This window comes from Cetorhinus maximus, chromosome 2 (genome assembly GCF_964194155.1).
Source record: "Cetorhinus maximus chromosome 2, sCetMax3.hap1.1, whole genome shotgun sequence".
Lineage (NCBI taxonomy): Eukaryota > Metazoa > Chordata > Chondrichthyes > Lamniformes > Cetorhinidae > Cetorhinus > Cetorhinus maximus.
Genome location: NC_135880.1, coordinates 42,229,108 through 42,242,296, shown reverse-complemented (window position 1 = coordinate 42,242,296; position 13,189 = coordinate 42,229,108). Strand labels below are relative to the sequence as shown.

At 43.8% G+C, this 13,189-nt stretch overlaps 1 non-coding gene across 1 annotated transcript; it reads right to left on the bottom strand.

The window, feature by feature from the left end:
• Window positions 1-8,076: 8,076 nt before the first annotated feature.
• On the bottom strand, window positions 8,077-8,180 carry LOC144672014 (U6 spliceosomal RNA). Its single transcript, XR_013574054.1, has one exon. It is a non-coding gene; the product is annotated as a U6 spliceosomal RNA (small nuclear RNA).
• Window positions 8,181-13,189: the final 5,009 nt, after the last annotated feature.

Sequence of the window (13,189 nt, the reverse complement as noted above, 5' to 3'; positions counted from 1 at the left end):
AAGGAAAAAGCTGACATGATAGAGATCCCAGGTGTAAAAGTTACTAAAGATCTAAAGACAGAACCTCTTTGACTTGGGTGAAGGGCAAGGTTAAGATCACCATTATAGTGTATCTTCATGTTGAGAGCAGAGTGGAATTGGCATTACACATCCTGGAACTTAAAATGCTTGTCACAACTGGCTGCAAACAATCCAACCACAGAATTTTCAATCAATTCCTGTCCACTTTCATAATATGAAATCTGCAGCCATAGACAACATAGCCCCCAAATATTATATTCACCTTCCAATGGTAAAATTCACTGAACATTATTAAATCCTCAGAACTGCTTTCAACAGAAGACAGCAGCGTTTTCAATATAATCTTCCAGACATAAGCTTATTCTTGGCTGAAACTTTGCAGTTGATCTGAGGGGTAGGATGGCAGGGGGGGGTTGGGGGGTATACAATTACACAGTGCCCATTGCCTACTTGCTTCCACCCATCCCAGCAGCGATTTTACCAACAGCAGGGGGGAGGGTCAGGCGGCCCATATTTGCTCATGGCCAATTGAGGGCCTCCTCCTGACACCACTAGGATTTTACCTGCAGCAGGGGAGGCCAGTGCTAAGTTTCCAGCTCACTAGGTGAACTGGTAGCCAGGCAAGGTGGAGGGGTGGAGGGGGGGAGGGGGGGGTGGTGCTGCCACCTTTTAAGGCCCCCTGTGCTAGTCAGAGGCCTCACACTCAAGTTAGCCCCCCTTCTTCATTTCCCTTCCCCCTGCCCTGTCCACCCTGCCACTCTACCCCTCTCACCCGGGCTTATCAGCCTGGGCCCGAAGAGACCCTGGACTCACATTTCATTGCCGAACACCATCCTCAGAGACTGTTGCAATCCCAGCAGTGGCCACCTTGCCCACTGGCACTGCTGGAACAAGAGATCTGCCGGCCATTTGATTGACCAACAGCTCTCAGAGGCAGGACTTCCTCCCTGATGAGGTTAGAAGGCTTGCCTCAAGCCAATTAACAGCCCAATGGCTGTTAAGTGGCTGCAGGTAAAGACAACCAATTGGGTGGCAGGCTCTCCCCCTACTTTTACAACACCCCCAGGAGGTGTCAGCTGTGGCTCAGTTCATAGCACCCTCGCCTTTGAATCAGAAGGTTGTGGGTTCATGTCCCACTCCTGGAAACCAAGAACTGTGAATGTACTCGAAAGAGTTGCTATCTGTGACTGTTGATAACTTGAAAGAGTTACAACACCCCCAGCAAAGATTTTTTCAAGAGTAGTTTTGGACACAGTAGCCATTGTTTTTGAAGTATTATGGTACATGGTTCAATATTTGACACTTTGACTGCCTTTTAGTAATCTGCACTCAGGATTAGAGTTTGAGAAGGAAAGCAGGCATGTCTTTTAATAATAACTCTATATAATTCATCAATCTTCTGCAAATCAAGATGTGCCTTGTAAAGACAAACATTTTTCTTTCGGCAAGTTACATATTAATTATAAAGTCATAAAAATCACTTAAAATGTCAGGCAGAATCTTGTATTACTAGTCATTCCCATTTAGGTTAAGAATTTCTGTTTTTTTACATACAAATTGGAATTTATAGCTGTTCGGTCTATTTGAATGGAAGAGCTTTTAAGATCTGTTCACTTTCTAGAGTCAGCAGTTAAAAGCATTTGTGGATAAGTGTTGTAAATGTTTGTGACTGGGGCAGAAGCTCAAACATTGATAGCACACATTGGAAATGCCACACATGATTTGCCATCCATTCATTTTAATGGTTGGAAAATCACGAGGAACATGCCTGCAGTTTCTCATGATGAACTCCTGGTGGGCTAATCTCCACAACTGGACTGCATGGGTACATTTTACTCCAAGAAACCATGAAATAAAAAATGGTTATTTGGCCCAACAATCTCTCTCCATCTAATGACCACACACACACACAAACACACACTATCATAAACTCAACCCAACCTATTTCTCTCCTGAGGAAAAACACATTCTCTCTATCTTTCAACACTAAAGCAAAACTCCAGATACGCATCTAATCTTACATTGTCCATTTTTCACTATTACCTTGTCACAAGGTTCAATATCTCAGAAATATTCATGTTCTATACAGCATTCAGTTCCCACATATCCTTGTACAATTCAATCATTTCTGATCGATCGATTCAACAGACTCATTTTAAAATGGGATTAATTTTCATCTTCACTGCATGGGTGGTGATCTAGCAGATTTTTGATGGTGGCCTGCTCTGCTAGAATACTGACCATGCAATGAAGATAAACATTTACCTCGCTGTTTTAATCAGTATTGTATTAACTCCTTTGTTTGGCCATTTATTCCATAATCCTGTTAGAGAAAACTCCATTCCTCAACTCTTATTAAAGATCCTCTCAATTGTAAAGTCTATTGCTCTAGATTATTTTGCCATGTGTTCACAATAGAGATAAGAATCTGAAATGAGTGAATGCTTTATCTGAGGGTTCAACATTCATTCGTCACCATTTTTTTTTATTTTTAGTGCTATTTTCTGGCTGAATGGTCAAATGTTGTTTTTGCAAGTGAACTTTTACCCCCATGATATGGAATCTTTTACCTTTTCTAAACCCTTGCCTTGGAAATACATGTAGCAACAAAGGGAGGGCCCTCAAACCCGCCGGATTTGTACTGTAACTCCATTTACTCTTCTTTTCTCCATATCCTTTAATACATTTGACTTGAATATTTCAATTGATCCCACATCCATGGCCGAGTAGGGAGAGATTCCTGATTTCCATGGTCACATTTCCAATAATCAGTTTAACAGATTTACGGCAAACTATACTGTTTAAAAAATAATGATCATGGCAAGATTGTCCAGAACTTTACATGTTGAAGACAATTGTAACTAAATTTTACAGCGAAATAACCATATGAAGCGCAGCAAATGACAAATATTAAAACAACGATTATCTATATTTATATAGCGCAATAAACATTATTGAAACATCTCAAGGTGCACTATAAAACAAAGAATGACACCAATCCACATCAGGGGATACTGTATTAGGTCAAAAGACCAAAGGCTTGGTCAAAAAGTACAATATAAATGTAACGTGAACACAAAGAACATGTCTCTAATTTTCTTTTATTTGTTAGCAAAACATCCCAAGACATTTATAGGTGAGGGGTCATTTGGAGATCAGGAGGCTACTCATTACAGAATACCTCGGGCAGAATCCTACCCTTGACGGGCAGGCTCTGCGGGGGCAGTTGGGAAGCCAACCGCTGCCTGCCATCGAGGCAGGAAGGCAATTCCACGCTGGTGGGCTAATTAAGGTCCACCCATCATGATACACGAGCGGCAGCACTGCCTGTGTGGGGTGGGGGGGAAAGGAGAGTGAGCGGGGCGAGCCGGAACTTCATGCATGTGTGCGAGTGCGCACTTCATAATCTCCCTGAGGCACAGAGCTGCCCCAGGGAGATGAGGAGTTCTAAAAAAAAATAAAGAAATTAAAAATGTTATAAAACATGTCCCTCCATGTGGCTCTGTCACATGAGCAGGGGCATGTTATTAATTAAATTTTAAAACTTTTATTTTATTTTTACTTGCTTTAGGAAATCTCATCCTGCCTGTGGATGAGGTTTCCTAAAAAATGCAAAGACCACTTGGCCTTTTCACCTGCCCGTTCAACTGTAAGTTTGGACGGGCAGCGAAAAATTTCTTTTACTAGCCTTGTTAATGTCCTTAACAGACCTTTTAATTGTCGGCGGGCATGCTGCCGACTCTGGTGCATGCCCGCCAACTGAAATATTGCGCAACTGCGCATTGACTTCGGGACGCTCGCCCAATGTCAACACGTGTCATTTTACACTCGAGCAGGTTGGGCACACGCCCGCCCGACGATCTAAAAGTTTTGCCCTTGGTCTCGGTCCTGCTTTTGTAGTCACGGTGTTGACACATCTAATCCTTTGCTCATCAAATATTTAACAAATATAATTAATGTTTTTTTAAAATCATCATTAAAGATTGTTTTTTCAGCGCCGTCTCTGTTAATTAATGAGCCATGTTCTTGTTATCATGCTGTAAATTCAACCCGTCTCGTCTCCTGTTTAAAGTATATTTTTAGGGTGGAACTTCCTGGAATTGTGCACACAATAGCTTACAAAAGAACAACTGAGCTCTCCCAGGAGCATTGGTTTTAACTCCATAGTTGTCAACACTAGCACATTGAGAACTCTCAATAGTTACTTTACCCATGTCAACTCCTGCAATATTCTGATCCACAGGAGATTTTTATCAATGTGCCATACTGAGCTTTGTGCAATGCAAATTAAGCATTTAGAGAGTTCACAAGAGTAATCTACATGTACAAATCAAACTTTGAGAAATTTTTGTTTTTGGGTACACATCAGTTCTGAAATAAAATCAGAAAATGCTGGAAAAACTCAACAGGTCTGGCAGCACCCGTGAAGACAGAAACAGAGTTAACGTTTCGAGTCCAATATGATACTTCTTTGAAGTTCCAAACAGGGGTCATATTGGACTCGAAACGTTAACTCTGTTTCTCTCTCCACAGATGCTGCCAGACTTGTTGGGCAGAATTTTCTGCCTGTCGGGTGGGTGGGGGTGGGGGTGGGGGTGGGGGTGGGGGTGGGGGTGGGCCCAACCCAATCTCCAACGAGTGGGGAGCCGATCCCCGCTAGCGAAGCGGACCACATCGCCATTTTATGTGGGCGGGCCAATTAAGGCCCACCCAGCGTGACATCTGGCGGGAAGCGCTATGTACTTCCTGTGCGGGCGGTGGGGGGTGGTGTTCCCTAAAAGCGCATGCACACGAAAGAGCACACATCTCCCTGAGGCTAAGTGCAGCCTCAGGGAGATCGCTTCCACTTTGAAAAATATTAAAAATAGAAAAAAAAATTCCCTAACATGTCCCCCTGATGGGACATGCTCATTATTTACAGAAAAACTTTACTAAAATTTTTAAAACCCTGCCGCTGGATGACGTTTCATGTTTTCTCTATTTGCCGCCGGGGCTCCTGGCCTGACCGCCAGCCTTAAAGTTGGACGGGCAGGTCCTTTAATTGTTTCAATGATCATGTCAATGGCCTCAAGTGGCCTTTGACAGGTCGGCGGGCCCGCAGCTGATTTTGCTGCGCCCCCGCCTTCCTGAAAATTTAAATGGGGCAGGGTGACGTCGGGGATTCTGCCCGACGTCATCCCGCGTCATTTTACATGTCGGCGTGTGGGCCCCGCCCCCTGCTCGCCGACAGCAAAATTCTGCCCGTTGAGTTTTTCCAGCCTCCTTAGTATTTGCTTTTATTATACATCAGTTCTAATTTGGTTTCGATTATTTTGGACCTGCCAAATTCCAATCTGGAATAATCAATAACAACTCCAGGTACAAAATCAACCAGGTTTAGGGGTCACGCCACTAGTAGAGGAGGAAATTTAGGTGTAGATTAAATTTTGAAGGCCTGGCAGCAATTAAACCATTCCAGGTAGGAAAACAGGAACTGTCCACCAACAGGAGATAATTGACGGGATTGGTTGCAGAGTCATTCCGTGAGAAACCGGATAACAGGATGGCCAAGGTGGGGTTGTAGCGAGAAGATCTAAGATTTCTATCTGAGGTCCAGAGGACCACATCTAGCCACAAAGCTTGATAAAACACCTGCCAACTCCCAGCAGCCCCAGGTGGGTAAATGACTTGGCCGATCTTAACTACCGACTTGCCCAATTTCTGCTGGGAAGGTTGGACTAAGATAGCCTGCTAACTGTAAACTGAAGTAGAGATGAGTAAACGCATTTGTTTTTTGTCAATTACATTGATAGTCATTGAGGTCCCGATTTTCACTACTGAGGCAAGTAGCTCGAGGCAGGTAGTTTCCCAACTCAGCAGACAGCCTTGGTTTTAAGGGCCCAGTTGTATCCAATTTTCACTCTGGGGAGGCAGGGCCGGGATAGAGTTGGGCCTGCTGACCCTGGAAGCAATTCCTAGGTGACCACAGAGCAGCAGCTTGATTGGAAGACCTGCCTCAATTCCCTGGGGCAGCATTCCAGTTGTTTTAGAAGCTGTTAGCCCCTCTAGCCCTCACCCCTCACCCTTCCACCCACCGATGCCCTAAGGCCCATCCGTGCCAACTCATGGCCCCCCATACCTGCATGCCACCTTCATAGCTACCCAACCAATAGGCACCATGGGTAGACATCAGGAGCAATGTGGAGATGAGAAAAACTTATAACAATCTAATACTGTTCTCACTCATGCACACTTGATAGTGAGAAAACTCCCATCCATGAAACCCATTCAAAGATTTTAAATCCCCTCAAGTGTTCAATCAGTTACAAAAACAAATAAACTTCTATTCAGTACCCACATCAAAGACAGCTAATCCTTCAATAGCCTCTTTAAACTGTCAATAAAACTGAACTCAGAACCCTCGCTGAGATAAGAGCTTTTGTAGATTTTGAAAGTTAGCTAAACATTCATATTAACTTCAATTTTAATATCAGGTTTTGAGAAATGTCCACAAAGAACCTTATTAAAATTGGGGAACAGATGATCATGTAACATATACCAGATAGCCTGTCAATCAAAGCAGTCCAGCAGATTATTTATAACACTAACCGATAGCGTAAACCTGTTCTATTTTCAAGTTTAAACAGCTGGAGATTTAAAAAACTTTAGATCACGACAATTAAACAGACCATATCCACCCTTCAAGAGTGATTACATCTACTTGATCAATTTGTGACTGCCGCATTGCAGGTTAAGACTCTTGAAGAAGTGAAAATGAGGTCTGTTTAAACTCGGCACCAATTTCAAATGGTCCTGCTGATTTTGGGTTTCCTGCCTGTGATTAATGACCCACCCCCTATCCCCACTGGCTAAACTGGGATATGTCAGAAACGGGGAGGGACATGATTCTGCATCTGGGTTCCGCCAGCCATTTTTAATGGTCTCTGGAGTCAGCCTTTTCGCAAGGCTGCGAAAATCCAGCTTTGAGTGTTAACAAATCTACCACTTCACCCTGATAATGGTAGTGCTTTTACAAGCGCAAGGATTTCAATATGTTTCCCATTCCAGGGAAATTATTTAAAAGTGCAACAACTTACTGGATAGTTTAACAGAAACTAACCAACCTATTGTCTCTAAAAGTAACATTAAGCAGTACATAGGAAAATGTAAGAAATAGGAACAGCAGTAGGCTATCTGGCCCTCTGAAGTGCTTCACAATTCATAAGTTCATGGCTGATCTACCTCAGCTCCGCTTTCCCACATTATTCCCTTATCCCTTAAATCCCTTGATGCCTATAAAATTTATCCATGTCTGACTTAAATATACTCAATAACTGAGCATCCTCAGCTCCCTGGGATAGAGAATGCCAAATATTCACAACCCTTTTAATGAAGAAATTTCTCATCATCTCAGACCTAAGTGGCCAACCTCTTATTCTGAGACTGTGGCCCTGTGTTCTAAACTCCCCAGTCAGGCGAAACAACTTCTCACTGTTTAACCTGTCAAGCCCCTTAAGAATTTTTTTAATGTTTCAATTAGATAATCTCTCACTCTTCTAAATTCTAGGAACTGTAGACCTAGTCTGCTCTATCTCTCCTCATAGCATCCCTTCATCCCCTGAACACCTATAGTGAACCTTTATGGCACTTCCTCCAGGACAAATATGCCCTTCTTTAGGTAAGGAGACCAAAACCACACACAGGGCTCCAGGTGGGGCCTCACCAGGGCATTATAGAAAAATGTTACCATGGCAAAACCAGGAAAAAATAATCTTTATGATGGATCTTCCAGTCGCTTTGAAGGATGAGTGAAAAAAATACAGAAAACTTCATAGGCAGGATTTTCCCGTCGGCGAGCAGGGGGCGGGCCCGCTCGACAACGCGTAAAATGACGCGGGATGACGTCGGGCGGAACTCCTGATGTCATCCTGCCCCATTTAAATTTTCAGGAAAGCGAGGGCGCAGCAAAATCAGCTGCGGGCCCGCCCACGTAAAATGGTGGCGGGGCCCACTTCTCCAGTGGGGATCGGCTCCCCGCCCGCCGGAGATTGGGTCGGGCCCACCTGCCCAACAGGCAGAAAATTCTGCCCCATGAATTTACATGTCACCCTTGCGCAGGGGCCATGCTAAGCTTCTCTATATAGTTTCCATTTTAGTATATGTGTTGCTGAAGTGAGCACAGGCATGTGACAAATGAAGTTGAGTTTTAATGGGACAGAAATGGGCAGGTTTAGATTGGGTGAGGAGTTTTGACAGTGTCAGAAATCCATCTCTCGACCCAAACCCCTCCAACCCATCAATTTCCAGCTTAAACTGAGGCCAGAAGATAGGCAGATGACCAAATCAATCCAAGGAGGCAGTCTGCAACTTTAAGTATTATAATAAGGCTGCCAGTCTCATTGTCATCCGCTTTTATACTATAACTGTTGTCAGCTGGGTTTCCTTTGTGTTGGGTGACCCAACAGCTTCATGAGTATTTTGGTGGCTTCGGGAGATAAATGCCTTCACACCTACCTCCTGGGTATAGGTAATGGCCTGAGGAGCCTCTGCAATCGGGCCTCCCTGCCCCCATGACATTTTCCACCAGGCCCAATCACCCCTCCTTGGCCTCTGATTTACTCGCCAGCAGGACTCCAACCATTACCCCCCCAGCCCGCTCTCCTTCATGATTGGCCTCTCCACTCCCCAGTCGATCCCACTGCTCCCCCATTCCTGGCACATGCAGGCTTAGCTGCTGTTATAGCCACGCCGTCTGACTGAAGGCCCAGCTGTCAATCAGGATGGGCCTCTAGGTGGGCAACCGGCCATTGAAGCCTGAGACTCTCTGAGAAGTTAAGGCTCCACAGCGTGTGGGGGACCCTGAGTGATGGGTTCCCCCGACATTCTGACTGACATGGCCCCCTGCAGGTCAGGTTATTAAAAATTCTGCCCCCATATTTATTTATGATTGTACTGTTCCATCTAGTCACAGGCCCGTGCTATACCTGCCAGATCAGCAGAAGATCAGGGGGAACCCCAGAGAAATGGCAATAACAGCAAGAGATTGCCATCAGAAATTACCTCGTACCATCTCTTAATGATGCAGCAATCTGTTAGCACTGTTTTGATTCTTCAGGGCTCCTTGGGTCTCTTCAAATGAGCACGGGCTGTTAACACTCTGTGGCTAAGCGTCCAAAAATTGGACACAGCTGAATTTCTAGGCTATCTTTTTCAAATAAGAATGAGCATGAATAAGTGGCTACCTATGCATTAATTCCTACCTCAACACTCCTCTGATCCCAAGTAATCAAAAGCATTTGGGAATTGCACTTAAAAATGTAAATAAAAGCTTTTAAAAGTTCTAAACGTTATGAAAGGTTAATATTAACCTTTTTGTTAAGCGTGTTAATAAAATCGCTGACACATTCACACCAACAACCCTGTAATCATGCATTATACTTTAAAGCAAACTGTACTGAGCACTGTGGCTGAGTGATGAAAACACAGCCAGGCAGGCACGCATCCTTTGAAAAGAATCATAAAAAGAAAATCATCCTTAAAATTTAGGTTTGCACGTACATTTTAATTGGTCACTTTAAAGTGTTGCGTACATCATTCAAACTGAACAACAATAATCATTTCTATCAAAGTGCCAATGTCCTTTAACTGTTCTTTGACAGCCCCCTGTCATTTTTTGTTGTCAAGCTGTCATTAGATTCAGGTTAGCCAACAAGATAACTGAGATAAAAACAAAAAGCTAAAAGCTACTGCGGATGCTGGAAATCCAAAACAAAATAAAAACAGAATTACCTGGAAAAACTCAGCAAGTCTGGCAGCATCGGTGGAGAAGAAATCAGTCAACGTTTCGAGCCCTCATGGCCCTTCAGCAGAACTGAAGCATAGTTTCAACAAGGGAGAAATATAAATTGGTTTAAGGTGGGTGGGGGGGAAGAGACACATTGAGGGTGTGGTGTGAGCAGATAATCAAAAGATGTCAGAGACAAAAGGGTCAAAGAGGTGTTGAAGGTGGTGGTCTTTGTCTGAGAAAAGTGCTAATTAAGAATGCAAGACAGGATATTCAAAGTACAGCTCTAGTGGGGGTGGGGTGGAAAGACTAAAGGTTTTAGTTTTAGATTTAAAAATAATGGAAATAGGTGGGGAAAGAAGAATCTATATAAATTATTGAAAAAAAAGGCGGGTGGGGGGGGGGGAAGAAACGGGGTGGGGATGGGGGGAGGGGGAGTTTAAGATCTAAAGTTGTTGAATTCAATATTCAGCCCAGAAGGCTGTAAAGTGCCTAGTCGGAAGATGAGGTGCTGTTCCTCCAGTTTGCGTTGGGCTTCACTGGAACAATGCAGCAAGCCAACTGAGCTCTAGATTGAAAATGCTTAAAGTATCATTTTCATAGAGCAAAGTATGCTAGGTTGTTGTGTAAAAAAAAACTGATGGGCCTGGATTTTGTGGGGCTTTTTGATGATGAACTGTCAGTGTTCATGTCATTACCCCTCTGAATTTGACAGCGAGTTGATACTTTAGAGCATGGGCGGATTAACGTGGAAATCCTGAAGTTGTGGATTGTCAATCACTGTTCCGCCACAAGCTGTGCTGTGCACCATCCACTACCACCCCACCCATTCCCCCCACAGAGCCGTCAATCAACGGAACCAGCTGATATGGTGAGAATTTTCCCTTTCCTGCTTTCTCATTCACTGTTAGAAACCCTATAAAAGGTTAGGTTTGTTCAGTCAGGTGTAACTGGGTTTTGTCTGTGACCTGAATAAGAATTATCGATGCACAATCATCCAGTCCTGAGAAGAGTTTTATATTTATGAAATGTTGTTAAATGTCACTGTTAAGATTAGTTACTAGGTTTTTTAACTAAATTTTTAAAATAAACTTTATTAAATGCTTTTTTTCATGACATTTCAGCTTCTAATTTCACCCCATGTATATTTATTAATGGCTGTCTTATATTTATAGTCTTTAGTTTTGGACTCTCCCACAAGTTAAAACATTTTCTGTACCCTATTAAACACTTTCATTATCATAAAGATGTCTATCAGGCCATCTCTCAGCCTTTTCTTTTTCAGGCACAAAGGCCCCAGTCTGTTCAGCCTTTCCCGACAAGTATATCCAGCTTGGTATCATCTTGGGTGGAATTTTCAGTGCCCACCAGCGTCAGGCGTGATCAATGGCATGAACAATATGGTGCGATCAGTTTTACGATGGCGGGAAAACAGTTCGCGATTGTCCACCCAGCCCGCCAACAGCGGGCCATGTTTCCCACCAGTGGACGTCGGGAACTTCATTGTAATACATCAGCATATCATTATCAGGTCAGCCTGCCGGGATTGTCCCCCACCGCTGGATGGTCCATCAGGAAAGCACGCTGGCGTGTTTCACAACAGCACGTAAAAGGCAGGCACTTGACGGCCTGCACTTTGAGGGGAACTCGGAGGTGAGTGAACAGTAACGTTGTGCAGTGCTTGTCAGGGCCGCCTGTTGGACTTCAAGCTTGAGGGAGTTGGGGGTCAGGGTTAAGGGCAGCCCTGCTGTTGAGGCGAATGGTGGAGGGGGGGCGGCGGCTGGTGGCAAAGGCAGCCCTGTCATTGAGGCGAGTTGGACTGCACACGTTGTACAATCTTCTCGCTAAAGCTGGCCATGGAGCAGCCACTGCTGGAAGCGCTCACAGCCCCTTGCAATGTCAGCGCCCCGGTTTGGACCAGTCTCCCCCATGATTCCAGCTAACAGGGCAGCCATGCAGTGCACTGGCCATCCAAGTGACTGAATCGGGGTGGAGGTGAGAAGGTGGCAGTGTCCCCCGCTCCCCTCCATACATGCCACCAAACTTGCCCTGGGGTAGGGCACAAGATTCCACTGAATATATTAGAAGCTTAACCATTTTTAAATGATGGACCTAATTTTCTGTTGAAAAAATTATGTCACCATTTGACAGGTTCTTCATATGAAGTTATTTTCCCTAAACATTTATGTCAACTTGAAGGCTTACAGCAATGCCTTTGTAAGTCTGAATCTGACTCCTGTCAGCTTTATTAGATCTGGCAAGATCAATGTGTGAAAAAACATAATTTCCTCAACTCAAACAGACCGCATTTTAAAGTCAGGGACTAGAATATCAGTCATTAAATGCAATGGCAATTAGACCAAAATCCCAAATAAACCATGTAAATGGAAGCTTTACTACGAGGATTATCACAGTAATTGACCCCTGCAGGAATAACCAAGGATTAACTCACTGGATTCATGTCAGGAGGTTTCACGAAGAACAACATTTTTTTGCAGAGCAAGAATCGGGTCTTATTTTGTGAAATAATTAAAAAGATAAAAGTGGTGCATTTTGATAAGAAGATTGAGGAGTGGCAGTACAAACCAAGTAATACAATTTTTAAACAGAATAGAGGCCTGGGGCTGTATGTGTACAAATCATTGAAGGTGCAGGACAAGAAAGCTGTTGAAAACCAAGGCTCATCAATTGGAGATATAGAGAGCAAAAGCAAGAAAGTTATGATAAAGATTTATAAATCATTGATTGGGCCCCTGTTGGAGTATTGGGCGGAATTGTCCGTGCGCGCTGGCGTCGGGCATGCGCAGTGTCGTGAATGGACAATATGGCGAGAAGGCCTATAATCTGTTTCACGACGTCATGAACCAGTTTGCAATTGATGGCTCAGCCCGTCGATGGCAGTCCACCTTTCCCACCATCGGACGTCGGGAACCTCATTGTGATATATTTGCATATCATTAAAAGGCCAGCCCACCGGACTCTTCCCCCACTGCTGGGTTATCCGCCCATGTCAGCGTGACATGCCGACCTGTTTCACAACAGCACATGTAAACAGGAAAGGTAGCTCAGCCAAGGCTTACAAAAGAAATTAGGGATAGTATTAGATCCAAAGAGGATACATATAAAATTGCCAGGAAAAGCAGCAAGCCTGAGGATTGGGAGCAGTTTAGAATTCAGCAAAAGTGGACAAAAAGATTGATCAAGAAGGGGAAAATGGAGTACGAGAGTAAACTTACAAGGAACATAAAAAATGACTGTACAAGCTTCAATAAATACGTGAAAGGAAAAAGATTAGCGAAGATAAACGTAGGTGCCTTACAGTCAGAAACGGCGGAAATTATAATGGGGAATAAAGAAATGGCAGAAGAATTGAACACATATTTTGGTTCTGTCTTCACAAAAGAG